Below are 8,431 nucleotides of genomic sequence, written 5' to 3'. Positions count from 1 at the left end.
ATTTTGTCACATGCTTTTCTTTGTGGATCCAGATAATCAGATGCTTTCTCTAAGTATTTTTTAAAATATTATATTATTGACATTTGAATATCTAATCAACCTTATATTCTTGGATAAATTATGCTGGATTTGATTTGCTTATATTTTAAGACTTTGGGAGACTCAAATTTTTTTTGTGCAAAGATTTTAAATTATAAACTCTATTTGTATAATTCATACAAGTATATTCAATTTTATTATTAATTTTTGTGTCAGTTTTGGTAATTTGTGTCTTTTCAATAATTTTATCACTTCATCTATGTTGTCAAATTTATTGGTAGAAGATTGTTCATAGTATTTCCATGTAATCAATTAATATTCCTTTACATTTTCCTTTTAGTATTAGTAGATTCCACTCTAATATTCCTTTTTTAATTTATAGAATATTGTAATTTACACCCTCTTTCTATTTTTCTCAACTGGCCTAGCTAGAAGTTTAATTGATCAATATAATTGGTCTTTTCAAAGATTTAGCTTTTTGCTTTCATTGATTTTCTCCATTGTGGGTCATTTTCTGTGTTATTGATTTTCACTCTTGGTTTTATTTGTCTTTCTTTCTAACTCTTTGAGTTTAATTTTCTCTTCTTTACTAGCAACTTATGACAGAAGCTCTGAGCATAAATATTAGACCTTTTTATATATAAGCATTCAAAATTATAGATTTATAATATATAGATTGAACTGCTTTAGCTGCAGTTTTAGTTTTGATAAGTTATGCTCTCTTTTTTTTAGTTCAAAATATTTTCTAAATTTATGTGGAACCTCTTCTTTGATCTGTGGCATATTTAGAAGTATTTTATTTAATTTCCGTATATTGGGAGACTTTCCAGATATCTTTTTGTTAATATTCTTAGGTTCTGCTCTGATACTTCTTTTGTAATTTATAAAATATTGTAATTTATGTCCTCTTTCTATTTTTTCTCGACTGGCCTAGCTAGAAGTTTAATTGATTGATATAATTGGTCTTTTCAAAGGTCTAGCTTTTTGCTTTCATTCATTTTCTCAATTGTTGGTCATTTATGATGACTTAAATTTCTTGTAGTCAAAAACCATATTTGCATTATTTTGATATTTTAGAATTTGTTGAACAATAATATAAATATACTTCATGCTACCGAATTGTACACTCAAAAATGGTTAAGATGGTTAAATTTATGTGTTTATTTTACCACAGTAAAAATGTTTGCTATTATGAATTATAATAAAATTTGTAACTGTCTATTAAAAAATTGTTGAGACTTCCTTTATATCTCAGGTCCACCAGGTCTATGGCAACTTTTTCATTGTCAATGTATATTCTGTTGCTCTTGGCTAGAGTGTTTGATAACTATCGATTAGGTCCAGTTAGTTGAGACTGTTGTTCAAATCTTCTGTATCCTTACTGATCTTCTGTTTAATTGTTCTGTAGATTAGAGAGAAATTTTGAAATCTGTAACTATAATTGTCAACTTTTCAGTTCCTCCTTTCAAGTCCATTAATTTTTGCTAAACTTTGTTGAAGCTTTCTTCTGGAGTACATATCCATTTAGATTTGCTTTGTCTTGTTCATGATTGACCCCTTTATCATCACGCAATGTCCCTCTTTTCCCAAATAATAATTCTTGTTCTGAAGTCTACTTTGCTTGATAATAATACAGCTAATCCAACTCCCTAATACTTATCAATTGTATTGTATATTTTTGCATCCTTTATTTAAATCTATCTAAGTCTTTATATTAATATTTGAAGTGTGCTTCTTGCTGCATCTTCTTTTTTAAAAAAATCCAATCCACCCACTTATCTTGAATCTAGCCATCAATCTGATTGGGATAAATCAATGATCTTGCTATTTTTTCTATTTTTTTCTGGTTTTGTTTGTTTCTTTCTTGTTCTTGATATCTTCTTGGTTCAGCATTTTTGAATACCATTTTATCACCACTCAACTTGCTATCTACACCACTTTATTATTTTAGTGATTGCTCTGTCTGTAGGGCTTACGAATGCATATTTAATTTATCACAGTCTGTCTTCAAATCTTACTATATCATTTCTCTGCCTCATGACAATGTACTTCCATTCCTCCTTCCTGTTCTATATGCCACTTTTATACATTTACAACCTCTATCTATTACAAACCCTAGCATATTGTTTTTATTTAAAAATTATCTTTTTTGGGGGGAGTACCTTGTATTACATTGATGGTACATGACAAGGTAGGGCTCTCTAAGCTGCTTCTCTTCTTCAGGGAGTCTGGGATAGAAACCTTGTTGGGAGTGGGAGCTTTTTAGTGTGTTGGGAAATTGAGTTGGGTCAAGGACTCCCCAGCAGCTGAAAACCTCTTTATTCTTCTCTTGTTATTGCTGGGACTAGTGGCCCAGGGCTCTTCTCCTTGGTGCCCACATTGACTGTAAGGTTTGCCACTCTTGCTGTAATCAAATTCATTATTATACCAGGAAATGAGCTGGATAAAGTGGTCCTTGAGAACAATTCAGCCCCAGCATCAAAAGAGAAATAGTAGGCACCACTGTTAACGTCAAAGGAGACAACCTGGTTCTCAGTGTAGCCCTGGATGCTCCTTACAGGCCCTCTGATACCTGCTATACTATTTTCTTGATGCCATCACAATTGGAGCTTTCTCCAGATGGCAGGCTAGATCCACAACCAACACAGTTGGGACACAGACACAGAAAGCCAAGTTGGAGAACTTCCCATTCAGCTGGTGTAACCTTGCTCACAATCCTGGCAGATTCAGGAGATGCAGAGATGATGTGCTGGGTAGCCCCACCCTGTCATGCCAGTTCCTCAGATGGGCCATTAACAGTCTTCTGGTATCAGTGATCATAAGAACTTTGCTCCCTTCATGATGCCAAAGTTATCCTGGATGACTTACTTATCAGAGGGCGAAGGCAATTGGTGATACTTGAGGGATTGCTGACAATCTTGAGGGAGCTGTCATACTTCTCATGGTTCTTGGAGTCTGGGAGGGAAACTGTGTTGAAGTTGGGAATATCAAAAATGTGAGGGCATCAGTAGAAGGGACAGATGTGATGACCCCTTTGGCTCCACCATTTAAGTGAGCCCCAGGACCAATGGACTCCACAACATATTCAGCACAGCATCAACCCATTTGATGTAGGCAGCATATGGCTTCTGGAAAATAGAGATGGCCTTCCCATTGTGGACAAGCTTCTTGTTCTCAGCCTCAACAGTGCCACTGAAATTGCCATGTATTAAATCATACTGGAATATGTACACCATGTTGTTTATACGATGAAGGAGTCATTGATGATGACTCTTTGTTGAAGTTTTAAAGCCGCCCTAGAGTCCAGGTGCTCTATGTGGACAAATCTGGTGACTTGGACCTTTACCATTATGTCTCAGGTATGTGCCTGGCACTTCACAAGAACACATGGCTGTTTGTGGAACAGAAAGGAGCAGAGAGCCAATTATCTTTTAAGAAACTTAAAAAAGAAGACAATCTCATTCTATATTTATTCATATATTTACCATTTTTGGTGCTCTTCATTCCTTTGTGTAGATTCAAGTTTTTATCTGGTATAATTTTTCTGTGCCAAAAGAAATTCTTTTAACATTTCTTTTAGTGCCAATCTGCTGGTGGAACGTTTTGCAGCACATGGTTATATGAAATCTTTATTTCATTTCTTTGAAGGGTATTTGTGCTGTAGCCCCAGGGTTTTAACCAGCAGAGGATGCTGTGCCTCTCCAGAGTTTAGGATGAGGATAAGTGTTGAGGTGCTTCCAGCAGACCTCCCAGTTTTCAATGAAGCTGGAGTCCTAGTCTTGGCGCTGAATTTACAGACAGCGTTGTTTCAACTTAAGGCTTGATGAGAAAAGACAGAAGCTGCTCTCCACAGCCTACTAGATAAATAAAAAAAAAATATTACTAGGAAGTGGTAATAGTTTACTTGAAATAGATCAGTAGGAATTTATAGCGTTATTCAAATATTAATTGTTTTTTCCTAGCAAGAAGTTTACTAGTGTGTTATGGCTTAATTTTTGTTCATGAAAAAGAATTGGTCTAGGTTTGCTTTCAGGATAAGAGATAGGTCTCTTTGTCCTCGCTAAAGCGGTACTTGACACTAACGTTTTTCTCTTGAAAATGCCCATAACTTTTTCCCACTTTCTTAGAAGTATGCAGCTATAGCCATTACATTAGTGATTTGGACCTGGATTCCAGAGTACGTGGTCATTTGTCTGAAGATTACGTTCTACTATTAATTTCATTTTAATATATGAAGGTGATGCTTTGTTAAAAACAGAGAATCTTATACTCTGGTATGTTACAGAACGAGGCTTCACACCTTTAGAAGCCCATGAAATATTTCACATACAGAAACAAACTTTGTAATGATAAGGTGATGACCTGTCCTTATATTATATAATAATACAAAAATTGTAGTGGATTTTGCCAGCATATTTGTTCATCGTATACGGGAACTCATGAATGATGTTGTCACTTTTCTTCATTCTATGACAGAGGTTTTGCTTACTATATTTAGAAGACAATCACTATCAGAGAGGCAGTTGGCATAGTCTTTGGTAGACCTGGCTCCACTACATACTGGTTCTTTGGCATTGGTAAGGTATTGAATCTCTTTAAACATCAGTTTTCTTTTCTGTAACATTGGAGTAACCGTAGTATTTAGCTCATACAGTTATTGTGAGTTTCTTGAGATAATGTGTGGAAAGCACTCAGCACAGCATCTGTAACATTGTGACTCAATAAATGTCAAGGTTTATTTTAATTAACCTTTATGTTCTGTGAAAGAAATACATGATATTAAGTCACAATTATCATCTGCATTCTATGGATACTTCAGGAAGCATGGAGAGAATGCAAAGAGATAAACAGTTAATGATTTTCTAATGTAATGGAATATCCTAACTCTGATAAAGACAGAGTGCATATGATTTCTTGAGGAGTTTTCTGTTGTAAATGAAGACTGATGGTACAATGCAATAGAAAAGCCACTGGGTTTTGTATCAGGAGACTTTGCTTTATCTTGGCTGTATTACTTCCCACCACCTAAGTTTTGCAAAAACACCTGTTATCCTCTTTGGTCATAATTGGAAGATAAACCTCTTCTAGGGTTCCTTGACAGCAGTGGGAAAGTTTCTGATGCATTGTCTGGGAGGGTCACTGGCAGTCATGAATAGATGAGGTTATACTCCTGAAGCAACTGGACTTCACCTGTTATGGACTGAATCATGTTCCTCCAAAATTCATATGTTGAAGTCTTTACCCCAGTACTTCAGAATGTGACTGTATGTGGAGATAACAATCTTAAAGAGGTAATTAAATGTCAAACGAGGTCATTGGAGGTGGACCCTAATCCAATATGACTGGCGTTCTAATAAGAAGAGGAGATTAGGACACAGACATACCCAGAAGACCAGGTGAAGACACCAGAAGACTGCCGTCTACAAGCCAAGGAGAGGGGCCTTCAGAAGAAGCCAACCCTGCTGACAGTTTGAGCCTAAATTTCTAGGCTCTAGAACTGTGAGAAATAAATTTCTGTTGTCGAAGCCATCCAGTCTACAGTACTTCATTACAGCCGTGCTAAAAAACTAATATACCACGTGTCCCCTTTGCTCCAGGTCTCCTTGTCAGCATGACTTCTCTAAGAAACTGGGGACTCTACTATGTGGATCATGTTCATAAACTTATGAGTCCCTTTCATACTTCCCTTACATAAAAAGAGTTAAATCTATAATCTTTGTCTGCAAAATGAAAAACTGCTGGACTGAACTCACATTTGAAAGACTCCGTTTTCCTGTAAGTGCTGAGGTCTGACAATATGTCACTTATTAAAGTCTGCCAAGCTGTGGCAGTGGAGCTATCTTGTGGCTTTTCCCTGCACCATGTGAGCTAAGTTTCCTGTACATAGAAAGATCCTTCTGAAGCAGGAGCACAAAAGAAAGAGACAGGTACTTCTTTTTAGTTTCCAGAGGTTATGTAAATATTAGATCTTGCTGTCTTGTCTACAAGAAAAGTGAGTGTGCCCTCAAGACAAATGTGCTGAAGGAGTGCTTGTTTGTAGAAGCCAAAAGGATCATCCAGATATTCTAAATGTTACAAAAGCTAGTGAAGACCTTGTGTTGTGAATGTTAAATTGCCAGTTGGTTCTTTTGCTGTCAAAGGCAGCAGGCTCTTTTCAAAGTGGGATGACTGTAACAGCATTTAAAATTAACACCTAGTATTTGTTTACTGTTGCTGCTGTAACAAATTACCACAAATTTGGCAGCTTAAAACAATACCCATTCATTATCTTACAGTCCATGAATCAGAGTCCGAGTACAGCATGGCTCAGCTAGGTCCTCTCAGATCAGCACTTTACAAAGGCTGAAATCAAGGTGTAAGTGAGGGTGAGTGCTTCTTATCTAGAGGGTCTGGGGAAGAATCTGCTTCCAAACTCACTGGTAGTTTTCAGAATCCAGTTTTATATTAGAGTCTGTATTTCCCTCACACATGGCCCCCTTAATTTTTAAGCCCAAAATAGGAGGTCTAATCCTTCTTATGCTTTGAACCTTACTTCTCCTTCTGCTACCAGCCAGAGAAAAACCTCTGATTCTAAGTGCTCATGTGGTTAGATTAGGTCTACCTGGATAATCTTTCCTATTTCAAAGTCAGCTGATGAGTTACTTTAATTATATCTTCAAAGTCCCCTTTGCCATGCAATTTAAAATATTCCTGGGAGTAACTAAGGACAAAGATTACAGGGGCCAGAATTCTGCCTACCCCACATCCTCAGGTGACATTCTTTTAGTTTAGTTAAATGAATTTTTGTTTCATTTCTAATAGTTATGAACATATAATAGTGTTAAAATAGTTACCTTGTGACTTGCATAGATTCACCAGTCTTTGCATTTTTATTTTTTTATGATAAAGTCTTCATTTTTCCTCTATAAGCTACATACCAAGGCCCATTTCAATCTTCTCAATACTAACAGGCAACTTCCACAGTTAACTCTGGGCTTCTTGTGTAACAAGTTTGTTACTTTGTCGTTGGTCATGAAGCAGGGCTCCTTAAAGATCTTCAGGTATGGACACAGGTAGAGACAATTCATTTAACCTAGTTAGAAAAATCCACCTTTATGTCAGTGATCCTCAAACTTTAGGGTACATGAAAATCACCTGGAGAGCTTGTTTAAACTTCAGACTGTTGGGCTGCGCTTCTGAATTTCTGATTCAGTATCTATGAGATACTGAATATTAAGATACTGAATATTAAGGATCTGTCTATGAGATAGATCCTTAATAATTTGCATTATTAACAAGTTCCTAGTGGTATTGTTACTACTGATCTAGGGCTTACATTTTGGAAACGCTATTTTAGGTTATTTTATTTCTATTTCTCTACTTATGAAAAAGCACAAATTTGCTGCTTCGTATTTTGGGGGCTACCTGCAACACATGTGTTGCTGTAATTATTTTACACTTACCCCATCAAATAATGTTCATGCAATAGAAAAAACCTGAGGAAAAAAAAGTGACATGGAAAGAAGCTTCTTATTAATGACATTTAGGGCATTTCCTTGTAGGTACCAGGCAAAGATGAATTTATTTTTAATCCCTTATTTTTTTGCTTTAACGAAATAATGACCTATGAAAATTAAGCGTAAGACAATATAAGGAAGGGTAAGAAGGGAGATCCAAAGAAGAAAGCAAATTGTTAACATGTGAATGTTTTCACTGGGAGTAATGTTTCCAAAAAAGTTTTTTGAATTTGATTTATTAGGTTGGTGCAAAATTAATTGCGGTTTTTGCCATTCCTTTCAATGGCAAAAACCACAATTACTTTTGCATCAACCTAATATTATTCTTCACATAGTAAACCAGATATTCTAAAGATATTTTTGCTAAAACTTTCCTTCGGAGTATGGTAAAGTACTTTTGCCCGTGGTATAATTGCCCATACTGGATAATTTCCAGTCTGAAATGTTGGTTATTTCCTTCTCATGCCAGAGGATTTACCAAAAGATTCTTCACAGTGAAGGTAGGGAATTTTCAGCAAATTAGCATATTATTTCTTGCAGATGACATTTATTTGTTTCATATTACAATATTTTTATGAATGGTAATGATCACTAATTCTAATGACGATGACACGGATGAAGTGCTTGGCATATTTCAAAATAGTAAAGGTGAAAACTGGAATCTGTAAATGGAAACATTTAAAAACCATCCTCTGTCCAATTTGTTGAAGTTGAAAAGACAAACAATATGACAAGTCTATATATAAGATGCACTAGGTGTGGGTTTTGGTGGATGGGGGGCATAGAAACCAAATGGAAAACTCAGGGATAGAAGGAAAGAACTCGGATCAAAGACAAGGGAAAAGGTGACAATATTGAAAAGGGTTACTTTGCCTTTTCCCAGTGCTATAGTGGCT

The sequence above is a fragment of the Pan troglodytes genome, chromosome 22 (genome assembly GCF_028858775.2).
Source record: "Pan troglodytes isolate AG18354 chromosome 22, NHGRI_mPanTro3-v2.0_pri, whole genome shotgun sequence".
Taxonomy (NCBI): Eukaryota; Metazoa; Chordata; class Mammalia; order Primates; family Hominidae; genus Pan; species Pan troglodytes.
This window is presented reverse-complemented; position numbering follows the sequence as displayed.